The sequence below is a fragment of the Athene noctua genome, chromosome 1, assembly GCF_965140245.1.
Source record: "Athene noctua chromosome 1, bAthNoc1.hap1.1, whole genome shotgun sequence".
NCBI classification, from domain to species: domain Eukaryota; kingdom Metazoa; phylum Chordata; class Aves; order Strigiformes; family Strigidae; genus Athene; species Athene noctua.
This window is the reverse complement of record NC_134037.1, coordinates 89,982,540-89,997,647: the sequence shown is the minus strand read 5'-3', so window position 1 is coordinate 89,997,647 and position 15,108 is coordinate 89,982,540. Positions and strand designations below refer to the sequence as shown.

Below are 15,108 nucleotides of genomic sequence, written 5' to 3'. Positions count from 1 at the left end.
TCTATATAAGTATCCAAAAATACCTGAATTTTGGAAATGCTGGGGTTTTCTAGGTACTTAACTATGTGAAAATTGGGCTATATTTGGCAAGGCTTGTCTATAAACCAGTTTCCATTCTTTCGTCAGACTAACCAGTAAAAAACCACAATAAAAATAGACCTAATAAATAGATAAATAGTTAGCATTGAAAAAAGAGCAGTTTTAAAAGATGAAAGTATTACTCCCTGGTGTTTTTGTCAATCTGTTTATTTAGGCTTTTCTGTACATTCTATCCACATAATGCCTAAGCAAGTAATTTAATATGAAATCAGCATTATAGGTTCTCTGGATTCTGATACCTGATTTAACAGTTATGTGCTTACCCTGTAAAAGATGTTTATGAAGACACCTATATGTATGCACTGTTATAAAGATAAGTATTTTTTACTCCATTGACTGTTAGAATTTTTTTCAAAGCTGTTGACGTTGGTTTTGTAATGCAGCTCTTTTAAAGCTATTCTGAAAGGAGGTCCAGTCACTGTTAATTCCTGTGTAAATTAAGCATAATCACTCAGAGAAGAGACCCTTTATTTAGTGAGTTTAAAGCTCATTATACAATTTTGTAGGGGGAAAATTACTGTGCCTGTAAATTAGCTGCATTTCCTAATGAAATAACTTGGTAATTTTTTTTCAGCCTCCTTTGATAGGAATAAGAATTATAGTGGTACTGGAAAGTAAAATCATGCTATTCCTACTGGCAGTTTTCCCAGTTCTAGAAGAAATTATAACTGTGAACACATTTTGATTCAGATTCATCTCAACATGTAACAAAAGCATCTTTTGTCATGGTGTTTTTTCAGCTTCTCTTTTCCACCTCTTTTATTAGAGCCTAAAGCTGGCTCCATCAGCCTTACTCACAGCATATGATGACACAAATTCTCTGGGGGCATGTGGCTTTTTCAAGCAATAAAGCATCATTACACTCCTCATTCTTGAGGACACACTATTTCACATGCGAATTATGTTTCGAGGGACAAAACAGCAGAACTCACCATGTTTGTTTTCCCCAAAAGTGAGGTTTGTATCCTCCCACCAGGCTTACAGAGGCAAGCGTGTTTACCATAGGTGTTCATGCTTATCTAGTTTTGTCCTGACATACAGTAGTAGATGGCAGCAAATAGATGGCATTTTAAGTGCTTTGGCTGCAGCTACCAGCAACAGGAGTGGTAAAAGACAAAATAATTGTTCTTGAGCAGACTGTCCTCTTCCAACCAGCAGCACCCTCACATGTGAATTAACAAGACAAGCTGGTGCCTGTAGCTCGGCAATGCATACGCAACCGTCTGCTAAGCCACGTGTCATGACTGTGCTTCAGCATCTAAAAGCAGAGATCCATCAACCTGCTGTAAAATTGAAAATAGTTTTAAGAATGCCTGAAATAATTGCCTTTTCCTGAAACTGTTTACATTTTATAACATATATATATATATTATATGTACTTATAGCGTGTGGTTGTTTTTCTCTCATTTGAGAAAGGTATAAATGCATTTAGGAGCATGTGAATTAGTATCCTCAACTTTTTTTCTGTTCCTGGTTTGGTCACTTTTCATCTGTATAAAATAGAGGTTTGAGAATAGTTTGGCTGTGGAAAATAGCATTAAGATTGACCATAAAGGAGTGTTCAGAACAGTCAGCTCAGTGTGTTGGTGCCTTCTTCATTTCTTCACACAATAACTGTTTGTTCTGCGGTAATGGCAAGATACAATGTTCCTTTAAGTCTTTTGCAGTGTATTAAAATTAGTGAAAGATGAAGTGGGTTGTTCCCTTTGATCAATATGAAACTTTACAGCAGTGCAAATGATATTCCTTCAGCAGTTAGGAGCTGGTGCTGAAATTCTGCTGCTGGCCAGTGGTTTTGGGTCAGCCTACCACAGGTTGATAACTCTGGTTTCAGACTTACTCACAGTCCAGCACAACAAATATGTTTCTTAAATGTTGATTCCATTGATTTCTGTGTAAAGTCACATTTAAAACATGGGGCTGTCTGTACTTGTCAAACATCTCATCAGGGTGAAAAGTTGTATTTTTGTTTTGGATGGTATCAGAATGTAACTTCCTGAAGTTATTAGTGTACGTCTGAATTTTCAGTACTTTTGTGTATGTACACTAATGCTGATTTTCAGTGCTTAACGGTAGATGCTCAGCACTTCTCAAAGGTGATGTATTTCTGCTTAGCGTTTTCAGTATCCGAAGATGGACCCCTGAGATAGTCACAGTACTAAAATTCATCCTCTTTGGAAATGTGGTGAAAATAATGTGAATTTCCTAAGGCAGCCATTTCTAGAAAAAAATGAGATTGAAATATTTATTTCTGATTAAATTAGAGGGTTTTTGTTTGATTTCAGCCTTGATGTATTTTATCCTTTATGAATTAAAAAGAGAAATAATGTCAGTTGTTGCACATTGCTAACAATTAGCATTAACAAAGCTATAGGATGGGGGGAAGGAAAAAGAAAATAAGCAAATTTGAGGTGAAGGGTGCATTACTCCATCGCTACTCTTATAATTAGAGAGAAAAAATTTAATAGTTGCCATAAAGTATTTTAAATATGAGAGTCTCTTATTAGGTTCTTCAAGAGTGTTGAAAATCAAATCAGTTGCAGCCGCATATGTTCTTTGTGTAATGGTGTACAGTACTAGCATTTCATTAAAAAACAGTTCAATAATAATGGGTCACTCAAGCTGTCATTTTCTCTGGAGAAGGTTGGGAAGCTGAATGCGTGCTGCTTCATCTTTCATCTGCTGTGCCAATGTACTCAGGAGGAGAGTTGGTGCAAGCTGAGCACCTGGGGGTCATGGTTCAGAAACCTCCTTGGTCTGGGTGCAAATGCTGTGTTGTTCCCCAGGGGCGGAGGGACAGGCATAGAGCAGTGGTCTGGCAAACACACAATGCGGCAGCTGATAGACAGTGTGCCAGTAAGCCCTTTGGCCAGGCTGGCCTGGACTCCCTCACTCTTCTGCTGGGATCTCGACCATCCCCTTGGACAGCATGAGGGACAGTGTCCCTGGCAGATGCTGCTGCCTCTGGAGCATCTGCCTGTGGCTGGTGTGAGATTGTCCTGCCAGCACCTGTCTAATCCTCGTGTTGTGCATGATCTGTTCGTGTTTTTCATCCGGTAGTAGATGTGCCAGTGACCCCACAATCACACGGAGGTGGAAGTGCTACTGCCAGAGCTGTTTGGGGATGTTTATTTGATCTTATTGTGTAACTAGATGCCAAATTAGATGAAGTCTTTAGGTCAGGACACATAGATCACTGAATTTACATACTGCTAGCATTGGCTGTGCCACAAAATTACTGTGGTCTTGCCACTTATAGACTTCTGATAAAGAGGCTGCAGGTCACAGTCAATTCCTACCAAGGGCAAGTCCCACCATTACGTAGAAATATTTCATTAATAATATAAAATACATGCAAGTAATATATTGACCTAATTACAGAGCATTTTGGCTGTAACAAATTTTTTTTTTTTTTAGCAATAGTCATGGGTTAGATACTCACAGCTCCTGTGCTGCCTTACTGTCCTAGCTAGTTTGCACTGCTAGTGAAGTTGAAAGAAAGGTAGGTAGACAAGGTATTGGAGATGCTCTGATTGTTGCTTTGTTTTTTTAATCTCTCAAGTGACACAAATGCAGGGGGCCAGATTTTGCCTAATATGTTCCATGTTACTTCTGAGGGATAGGATGAAATGTAAGCAAGGGTAAGAAGGTACCCTTGGTCCCCACTGGGATTTGGGAACTGAGAAACATTTCAGCAATTCACAGTCCTCAGGAGGCCCAGGTATTGCTGGTTTCCTGAGTGAGTCCTAACAGAAGGAACCGCTTCACAAGTTAATCACTGCATCCTCACAGGGTGTAAGGTGGCCTCTCTTAAGTAGGTAGTAAATGAAAGACATTTTCCCATGCAGCTGAAGGAACCTGAAACCCTGTTTTGCACCATCTTCTACCTGTGGTTTACCTTCCTTTTGAAACACATATCGCTGGTGTTACAAGAAAACACATTACTCTCCTGAAGTCGTGCTTGGAGTAAATGAGGAACAACATATGTTGTGTAGTCATACCCTATCATTTTATATTTTACTTCAAGAAGAATCTTTTGCAATTATCTTGTTGTTGGTCTACAGAGTACGAACATGTACTTTGAAAGTACTCATGAAAACAGAGTGGTTTTGATAGGGAGGGGACCTGTCAGTAGCTGATCAAGGATTTTTTTTTAAATCTTAAATATGATTTAATGCTCTGTGAAAAGAATTAAGAAACCCATTTTACACTGAAGCATGTTGTTAATGTGCATATAAAAACCTCAGCAATTTTATTGACAGTTATAAATTCACAGCTGCTGATGGCAAATTTTTTTAAAAGACTGCTTCCCTTTCCCCAATTCTTTGCAGACCATTGTCATAGTTTGCTATTAGCTAAGGCAGAACCTTATTTAGCAGAAATGTATAGGACTTCAATTTCACTGTATACATCAGGAAAAAAGAAAATCGATGTGAAGCCCAGCTCAGTCTGCTGATGCCAGAGATTACTATCTGTAGAATACAGACAGAAAACCAGGCTCAGATTAGTTTTTTCTTATACTTTGGATGTTAAATATCACAGAAAGAGGCTAGTGCTGGTGAGAGTTGTTATGACTATTATCTTCTGTTCAAATTTGGCGTTAATCCTAGAGGCTGTCAGTGTGTATATCAAATATTTTAAGTACTTAATACTATTAAGTTCTATTTAAGTTAGTTGATAGAAGGATGAGTATTAAGAAATATGTGTATTTGCAGTTTCACATTTGCATTGCATATCACTGAGTATGTGTGCAGATGATTGCCACGTGCCCAGGGATATATGTGTTATGTATATATAAATATGCATAGATGTTTCTCTATGTACATATTTATGTATGTATGTATACATATATCGATCTTCCAGTTTATTTATGTAAAAGAATGTGGGTCTGAATGACTCTAAATCATGAGTGAATATTCACAATTCTTCTTGTGATATTTATACAATATCTAATCACCAAGAGGTGAAAATAACTTTTATTTTCAAACAAGAAGTTTGAAAAGAAAATAGCTTGCAGAGCTGGGTCCTGTTAAAGTTTAACAGGTGGGCTCTCTGTATGGTTCACTACAGACACAGCTATAGCTACAGCAGCAGTGGTGACCTGAAGCTGGTAAGAGTGCTATCTGGCCAGAGAAACCCACTGAAAGGCATATAAAGATGTGTCTTTAGACAAGAGATAGAAAGTGAAGGTTTGTGTAACGGTATTAATTTTTGGTCTAGATGCTACTTCTGTTAAATTGACTGTCACTGAGAAATATCCTTATAAATTATGTTCTTTAGGCTGGTTAAAAAACAAGCAACAGATTTTGTGAATTTTTTAAAAACCTGAAAGTTGTTTCACTGGATTTAAAATAGATTTGTTTTCTTTTTGTATAACACTTCCCATGGTGTTTTTTATAGAAATGTCTTTGAAATAATGGCTCAGATGTGCATGTTGGACAAAAATAGACTTTTTTAGTAAGAAAGCATGCTTGATGGTGAATGAGAATCTTTATGTAAAACATTAAGAAAAAATATGGAAGTTTTGAGACAATAAAAATGTATGATTGTAGCAATTCCACTTTTGAAAATGGAAAGGCTTCTTTAATTGATTTTTTTTGTAACTCCACTGAAGTTGCTCATCTGGACTGGTCTTTCAATGATAGTATGGAGATATTCTTTATGGGTCTACATCAAGAAGAAGGTGGATCTTCCCAATTATTTCTATTAACTGTTATATTTTAAAAAAGTAAATAATATCATAAACTTTTCTAATGTTATTTCCAATGGTTATATTTGATACTGTGTTTGTGGGATCAAGGTCTGCAAGTATAATATACAAACTTTTCTGAATAATTTTATTTATAATTGTTACTTTTTAATTCTGAAGCATTACCTATGGCTGCCAGTAGACTCTGTAAAGTAATTGAATTCAGTAATTAATTCCAGGAGAATTCTGAGCTATTCCTTACCCAAACTCATTCTGTGGTTAAAAAAGGTCTTGGGTTTTCAGAGACATGAATTCAGCATACTTAAGCGGTAAATTTGCTAGAATTTCAAAATATGCATAACTCAGCTTGGGAACTCAGCTCTGACTTGGAGCTTGGGAGATGCTGGTTCTGGACTCTCTCCTGATAATCTTGCCAGCTGCCCCTGATTTGCTCATCTGATCTCTTTGAAGTACCCCATGATCCCTGTAAAATGTGTGTATATTGTTGTTTGCTTCCTGTGTAAAACTGTCCCCTCAAGATGCTGTAGTTTGCCATAGTGCTTCAGATTTTAACACGTCTGAGATATACTTCAGATAACTCATTAAAAAAAAAAAATAATTAAAACTATCTTTTAAAAATTATTTTAAAAGATTTTTTTAAAATATATTTTTTGAAAACTATTCCTCATTTTAACTTCCTCACGTTTCTTTAGAAAAAGGAAAGATTTTATTTTTGAAGACAATCAATTTTTAAAACTTATTTTAGAAAGGTAAGGTTTGGGGTTTTTTTCTAAATTTTCATAAAGTTTATTTAAGGACTATCTTAGAGGTGCTAAAACGTTTTTTCATTATTTCAAAAATACAGTGCCTATATGAAATGAACCCCATGAGAAGCCAGACAATTGCTTCATTATTAAATACAAGGATATGTGGGATCCAAAAAATATGTGCAAAGACCTGTGTCACACACTGTGTAAGGTACTTTTCTGTACCTAATAATCTATGGTCCTTTCCCAAAGATGACTGTTGACTTCTAAGTGATTTACACTTAATTTAAATATAGTGATTTGAATTTAAATAGCAAACAATTTTTTCTAATTTTAATGATGAGTCAGCCTTAGAATTGTAGAAGTTGCTTATTTTTTAAAGAACTACTTAGATCTAATCTCACTTTCAATCTCCATTGTCTTTAATCAGGTTTCTCTGGCCAGATAGCACTCTTAATTGAGTTCTTTAACTTCCAAACTGTAATTGTGTTTATGTATTGTAGGCATTTATGATAATGCTTGGGCTTGCTTGTTTGCATGAGCTTCTACATTTCCCTGTAACCCTCCAAATGTATTTTGATTCCTATGGTGATCATAAGATAGTGGGAGAAACCGCTGCAGTCATGTACAGCAGTTTTATAGTACTACACGTGAGAACAAAATGTATCATGTTCTTCACAAGCCGCTGTTCAGGATTTGATCTTTAGGAAAGTCTTCTTTCCTGCATCTGTTTTCACTCTCTGTTTCTGAGCTGAAAATTGGTGGTGGCATTTATAGGATTCTGGTCTCACCTCTCTACTTGTTTGGTAGAAATGACTCCATCCCTGCAGGATGAGTTATGAGTGCATCTGCATCAGCTAGGAAATGAATCAAGCCTCCTTGGTCTATTCTGATCCCTCTGCACTCCCAAGAAATCTTCCATCTCTAGCTTGATGAACAAATAAATGGATATTTTGGGAAACTAATGGCTTAACATGTTTCTGCCCCCTGCCCGGGTCATGGGGGCTGTCTGGGTTGCTGCGAAGGTGAGTCCCCCATTTTTCTCTGTTCTGTACTGGCAACATTTTGCCCCAGAGTATTTGTTTCTCTTCCTAAGGGGGTCCCCACTGGCACATATGCTCTGTTTTAGAGATGAAGGCTGTTATTTGTGTCTCTTTTGAATACTGACACACATCATTCCTGGCTAGAGATTTAAAGAAGTAGTTAACTTTTAAGAAAGAAATTTTCTCAGTGATGAGAACATTTGATTTTCATTGAACAAAGAGGTGTTTAGTGCCCTATATTTTCCAGATGGTATACCTGCTTTTTTGTATGTAACAGTTTGGTGCAAATTCAGCAGTGCATTCAGAACAAGTAGAAAGGTTATGATGAAAATTATGACATTATTTTAGGAGGTGATGCTGCCTGGCAATAGCATTTTAAGTGCTCTTGCAGATTTCACTCAGTTGTGCTTAATGTTCAGTTTGCAGTGCCAGTGAATGTATAACAACATAGCTCTCCTAGAAAATAAAAATCTTTGTGCAGGGATAGAAAACCACTTAATTAAGCAAGAAATAAAAGAATTAACTTTGTGCCATAGGTCCTAAACTCCGGCTTACACAGAGACACATGATTGTGATCAAGAACAGGTTCTGCTCAAAGTAGTACTGAAATGTTAAATTCCATATATTGCATTGAAATATCTAGTAGAAATAAAGAAAAAAAAAACCCAATGTTTACAATACCTGATCAATAAAATAGTAGATTAAGAATGAATGGAGGGATAGTTTTGAACTCTACTACTTTGATGAATCATAAAAACATTGTTTTGAAGGCTCTCCAGCAGTCACCTAGTCCAGACTTCTGCTTGGAAGACAGCCGTTGCAACACAGGACTAGATCAGCCATTGCTTTTTCTGAAATGAGCATTTCTGAGGACAGAAGCTCTCAACCTGTTTGACAAGCTATTCCAGTGCTGCTAGAGAAAATATTTTTCCAACCATCCAACTTTAACCTCTGAAGCTGCTATGTGTGCTCATTTTCCTTGTTATGCTGTCTAGCACTACCAAGAGGAGTTTGATGGTAGTGTCCAAATAACTGCCCTTCAAATAGTTATAAGCAGTTATTAGATCACCCTGTGGTTTCCTATTCACCAAATGTACCATCCCCAGCTCCTTCAGACTCTACAGAGTGTGTGTGTTAGGCACTTTGGTGACCCTTTGTTGGACCTTTTCCACTTTCTCAGCATCCCTCTTGAACTGGGACTGCCTCAGCACTAGCTTCTCTTGGTCTGCTGCCACCGTCCTTCTAATGCAGTTCAACATGCAATTTGTTATGTTTGTAGTGAGTGTCACTGTTGCAGCCTGGTGTCTACCGTAACATCACAGGCATAGTCTGAAGGGCTGTTGCTTGGTAAGGTATTACCCAGCCTGTATCAATGTATGGGATTATTCCACTCCAGTTGCAGAATTCTGCATTTTTCCCTATTGAAGGTCACAACATTTTTATTGGTCAATCCTCAAATTTATTGAAGTCCTTCTGGAGACTCGCATTCACCATGTCCATCACTCTCTCTAGCTCAGCACTGCCAGAATGTTTGCTGAGTCTGTTAACTTCTTGGGTGGAGGTCAGTTTGTAAAAGCCTACTGATAAATTCCATCTTCTTATTTTTATTTTAATAGCTTTTAGGAGGAAAAACCTCCATTATATGTAACATTGTTGTCCCACAAGCAGGGTCACTTACCTGGTGTGCAATACACCAATATACACACAGAGCAGAGATATTTTATTTATTTCATATTTGTGCAAAGATGGGTGCTAGGTGGTAATTCCACAAAGCTAGCATACCACACAAAAGAACTTCAATGTATTTATACACTTCAAACTCATGAATACACATTTACTGGAATGACCAGTGGTTAGTTTCTTATCACTTTGTCCCTCACTGGTTACCAACATGTCTTGTCTTGATTTAAAGTTCTGCATAAATTCAAACAATGAGGGAAGGCACATCTTCTTGGTCTTAAATTGAGTTGGTGGTTACCTCCTGCCGCCTTTACCTTTCCCCCAGTTCCCATAGATTTTTGCTGATTTTCTGCTTCTTTGGCAATTACTCAACTTTCAGCACCTTCTGGGCAGGATATTCCCTTTTTATCACTTTTAGTTTCTGTTCAAAGGTATAGTCGTTAGTAAGGCCTGCACTGTTTATACAAAGTAACAAGGCTCACACAATACAGCCTTGACTCCCTGTCCTCCTTAGGTGATTTAAATGCAATATATCTAATTCTAACTTGAATAGTTTCACTATATCCCTAGGCATTTATTTAAACATATGGTTTTACACAAGTAACAACATTATACCCATACTTTTCTAAAGAGAAGGAAAGACTCAGCAAGTAGTAAAGCAGAAGTTGGTGTTTTATTTCTTATGTAGAGATGATGTAGATATATTTAGGTTAATGTATGAAATTTTATAATCCTTTATTTGTCGTCTAAGCACAACATTTTCTGTTCTCTATTTCACTGGCTAATATGAACACTCTACTGTCTCTAGATTTAGATATAATTTATTGTGGTTTTGCGTAAGAAGTGTTTAGTTTATGACAGAGCAATATTAAGAAAGTATTTTCAGGTTAGACTCTTAGTCTCTTCGAGGGGAGAAATGCCAGCATCACATTTGTTTTTCTAAAATCTTTATCAGACATCTTAACTGTTTTCACATATTTGTGTGAGTCTGTATTACTTCAGGTATTATTTGATACTGGCTGAATTTCTGTACCATTTTAAAAATGTGGTGTAGTAGGATTTTGTTCTGGGGCAAAGGAATCCATCTTCAGTTGTTAGTTTTTTTGGTTATTTTTAGATATTGTTTATCTTGCATGCTAGCCCCAAGCCAGAAATACATTTATTAAACTCTTAATATTTCAAAATTTTAATTTAAGTCAGGGAAGAAAACTGGTAAAACATGAAAAGCTGCTTTGATCTAATGCATTTGTTGTTTTGGTGTGTTTTTTGTTATTTAACTCTCATAATTTGAACCCATTAACTAAATGACCGAGTGGTTCCATCTACTAGATGATGGATGCTGCAGTATTATAGCTAGTATTCTGAAATAAAGTGTTATTTTTTACATTTTTTACCCATAGCATAAATGAGTTTAATTTTATACTCAGTTACACTTGTATAGTCTCATAGGCAACACTAGAAAAATGTATACCATTGTATTGATGGGCTAAGGCCAACTGCAGGAGTTTGAATAAGGCCAAATGCTGGGGGCTGCCCTTGGACCACGACAACCCCCAGCAGCGCTACAGGCTTGGGCAGGAGTGGCTGGAGAGCTGCCAGTCAGAGAGGGACCTGGGGGTGCTGATTGACAGCCGGCTGAACAGGAGCCAGCAGTGTGCCCAGGTGGCCAAGAAGGCCAATGGCATCCTGGCTTGTGTCAGCAATAGCGTGGCCAGCAGGGACAGGGAAGGGATCTTACCCCTGTACTCGGCACTGGTGAGGCTGCATCTTGATTCCTGTGTTCAGTGTTGGGCCCCTCACTACAAAAAGGACATTGAATGACTCGAGCGTGTCCAGAGAAGGGCAACGAAGCTGGTGCAGGGTCTGGAGCACAGGTCGTACGAGGAGCGGCTGAGGGAACTGGGGGTGTTTAGTCTGGAGAAGAGGAGGCTGAGGGGAGACCTCATCGCCCTCTACAGCTACCTGAAAGGAGGTTGCAGAGAGCTGGGGATGAGTCTCTTTAACCAAGTAGTAAGCGACAGGACAAGGGGTAATGGCCTCAAGTTGCACCAGGGAAAGTTTAGACTAGATATTAGGAAGCATTTCTTTCCAGAAGGGGTTGTTAGGCGTTGGAATGGGCTGCCCAGGGAGGTGGTGGAGTCCCCATCCCTGGAGGTGTTTAAGGGTAGAGTCAACATAGCACTGAGGGATATGGCGTAGTTGGGAACTGTCAGTGTTGGGTTAATGTTTGGACTTGGATGATCTTCAAGGTCCTTTCCAGCCTAGACGATTCTGTGATTCTGTGATTGAGGAGGGGGAGAAATAAAAGGCTTTTTTTTCATTGGGCAGTTCTTGGCCTTCCCCTCAAAATTAAACAGTCTTCCTTTACTCTCAAAAATTTTTTATTTGGTGATAGGCTGCCTATGTTGTTCTGAAGTATTTATGGAGAAGGTTGTAAGTTTGAAAAGCATACTATATAAACTGTGTATTTCTGGTCTCTTCAGGTAACACCTGGAGGCTGTAGATTACTCCTTTCCACTGTCTCTCATTATGGACAAAGGCTGCACACATAGCGCTGAGCAGGAGCCGATAGTCACTGTGTTGTAGAAACGCATGCAGATTTTCCTGACATTTATACAGAGGAAGTAGTCAAACCTTTGCAGTGAACTTCTGTGTCTGGGGGCTGTTTTACTCTCCACAGGTCAGTGGGGTGATTGGCAGCAGATGACTCCATCCTTCATAATGCTGGTCAGGACCAAGTCATCCATTTTGCTTGGAGTGATTCCTTCTCTGAGGATGACATCTGTCTTACCAGCCTCTATCTGTATATATCACACAGTTCTCACCATGACTGAGAAACACCTGCCTCTGCATTGACTGGTTTTTTAGGACATTGAAACTGTTTAAAGTTGAAATGCTAGAAGAACCACTGGGAAATTTGTTTGTTGGTGAGCTTGGTCAGTGGCAATAGCCCTAGAGTCATCCTGAGCTGATGGAAACAAGTCCTCCTGAAATTAAAAAAGAAATCCTGCTGCCCTTCTTTTCTTCTGTCAGTATAAGTTTGACCTCATTAATATTTTTCTTGATGTGTTGCTGCTTATTTACCTTGGCAGTCCAAGCATGATGGGCTGTAACCTGATTTAGGGTGTTAGCTGCAAGACCACAAGGGGACATACCTGATCCTCTGAGGTTTCTAGATTTACTAGAAAAACTCCTTCTGGGTAGGTGTGTCCATCTTAGAGATTACAGAGCAAGTGTTGTTGAGCACTATTGTGGATTCTGCCAGCATCCCTGCAGCACGACACCGCAGTCATCTTTGTCACAGCGGCAGGGATCCTTGTCTCAGCCGCAGTAGTGATCCTTGTCACAGCCAGCACTGCCATCACAGTGCTGTGAAATCACCGTGGCAGCCACAGCATCTGCCCACTCCATCTGGGCCAAGCCTGCACGTGGACAGGGAGCACAAACTGGTGACCCAGCAGTAGTGTGTGGTCTAAAATCATCAGTGCATCCCCAAAGAGGGTGTGTTCAGCAGAAAACATTAGAGCTGACCAGTTATCACCTGCTATGTTACCTTGTTGGTTTGTCTGTATCACCAGGCACCAAGACCAAGACTAACACCTTGATGGGAGAGAAGAAGCTTTTGTCAGGGCAGCTCTGCCTCTGAGAGGACTGGTGAGTCTGACCTGTGAGGAAAGGTTTAAAGAACTAAAGATTTAGAGCTTGTTTTAGTGATTACTTAAGGGGCATAATAGCAGCATAATGGATTTGAAGCATGTAAAAAATTTGCCCTGCTTTTCTGCCCCCATATGTAGAGACTTTTAGATCCCAAGCTTGTCTTAGCCTACCTGCAACACTGCCAAAGCACTTCTGTGCTTCTTCGTGATGCTTCTTCTGCAATCTCTTTTGCTTCATACCTTCCCAACCTCCTTGTGGCTCTGGCAAGGTAAGGGGAAATTAAGGGACAGCTATTAAACTTCCTAATGTTATGAAGGTACACTGTTTTCAATTCTGAATCCAGCTCTTGAGTTTTTCAAATCTTGAGAAACTGAAGAAGACAAAATATGGTAAAACATGTTTATGAATGCACATGCCCGACACTCTGTGCCCTTTACAGTTTGCATCTTTCCTGCTGGCACAGGACTGATTATAAAGACTATTAAAAGGCACTTTCAAGGTATATTAAAATCTTGGAACTTTATGTCATGCATCACTGTTCCTAGGCAAAGCTGTAGAAAGTATTATTAAGTACAAAAGGCAGTCCATTCCTAATGTCATTGGTAGTCATTTGCTTTACTGACTGTAGTGTCCTATAAGACAAGTTTTATTAACCTCAAAAGTAAATATCCTTAATGTGTGCCTGCACTGGATAGTTTATAAGAGTTTTGCAGCTAAGTATATTTGCCTGGTGATGTCCTGCTTTTATCTGTGCTTCCCTCAGTATTGTGATGCAGCGCTGCAAATTGGAATAGCAAAGTGTCTCGCGAGTATTAGCAGCTGTTGCATAGCAGCTGCATTAGCCACAGATTTTACTGCTTGGAAACGAACAATAGAAAGCAATCTTCATGATAATGGTTGCTCAAGTTGCTTCTTTATACAACTGGAAGAAATCTTTCTGCTTGATTCTGAGGTAGTATTTCTATATCTCTTTATCAAGAGAGGTTCAAAGTACTTCCATTTTCCCATTGGAAATGGAAGTGATTTGGTTTTTTTAAATTATATAGGATGCTAGCAAGCGGTATATGTATATATTACTGTAATTATTATAGGGAAGTGAAGTTTTATTGCTGTGTATGTCGATGTCTTTTTTTATAGGGCAATTGTTCTGATTCCTCTTCCAAAGGACATTTTCAGTTTGAACCTCTTCTTTTTCCTTATGTGAATGCTAATGCAGTCAGTACTGCTGTGTAAGTGTACGTTCAAGCCACCCTGAATTAATCCTGTGTTCCCTGGCAACAACTTCCCTTTTCTTTCCTTATCTTTCTGAGGTGCTGTGAGAGTTTGATCTGAGGCAGCATAGTAGAATAGACATAACAATTGCATCAGCTGATTACAGGCATCTAATGTATTCACTGGACATCAGTTACTGCTCAGTAATGGAAATAGTTCAAGGGAATGTTTCTTAGGTCTGCAAAAGAAAAGTATTACAGTTGACTAAGAAGCTAGAAACCTGTCATCTTTCTTAGAGGCATGTAGGCAAGTTTCCCCTGTCATTGCAGTGTGAAGGTCCCTGGTGGAAAGGTATCTTGTGTCTGGTTTAGGTTTACTCCTGTGTCTGACGTAATTTGCACAGCTTTCAAGGTACAGTCTCCCTTTGGATTCTCTGTGGATGATTACATTGTCCCAGGCTCAAACTGGAATCTCTTTGCTCAGGTTGCATTTGTCTTACTTTGCCAGAGACATGAGCTGGTGGCTGCTGCTATGTATAATACTTAAGAATAATGTAGTATGTAGGTATAGTAATTGGATCTGTGTGTCATTGTGGGAAGTTCAGTATATTGTGGTTTCAGACTTCTTCACAGCTATACTAGGATTTTTTTCAACTTTTTTTTTTTTTTTCCCTGTGGAGTTACATTAATTACCAATTTAAATTTATTTTAAAATTATTTTTTAATTTGGTGATGTTACTTTGTTTTCTTGTATTTTTTTGGTTCTTGCCAGAACCATTTCCAAATAGCAACATAAATTAGTGGAGGAAATCAGCTCAGCTGGTCTATAAAAACTTTATTAAAAGGACTGTGTCTACACGTGGTGAATATTTAATCATTGCCTTAATTTTCTGCTCTCTTTTTCAATTCATTGTATTTTATAGGTTTTAATTACATTTTAAAAAGGCAAAGGTGTGCTCTTT

At 38.4% G+C, this 15,108-nt stretch overlaps 1 protein-coding gene across 8 annotated transcripts in view; it reads left to right on the top strand.

Annotated features, from left to right (window-relative positions):
* Window positions 1-15,108, top strand: part of SMYD3 (SET and MYND domain containing 3) — a 429,108-nt gene that overhangs the window by 233,567 nt on the left and 180,433 nt on the right. The window contains exon 4 of one of the 8 annotated variants that reach the window (XM_074925613.1): window positions 12,857-12,932. The exons of the other annotated variants lie outside the window; for them this stretch is intronic. The gene's annotated coding sequence lies outside the window, so the exon portion shown is untranslated. The remainder of the gene's footprint in view (window positions 1-12,856; window positions 12,933-15,108) is intronic. 8 annotated transcript variants of the gene reach the window in all.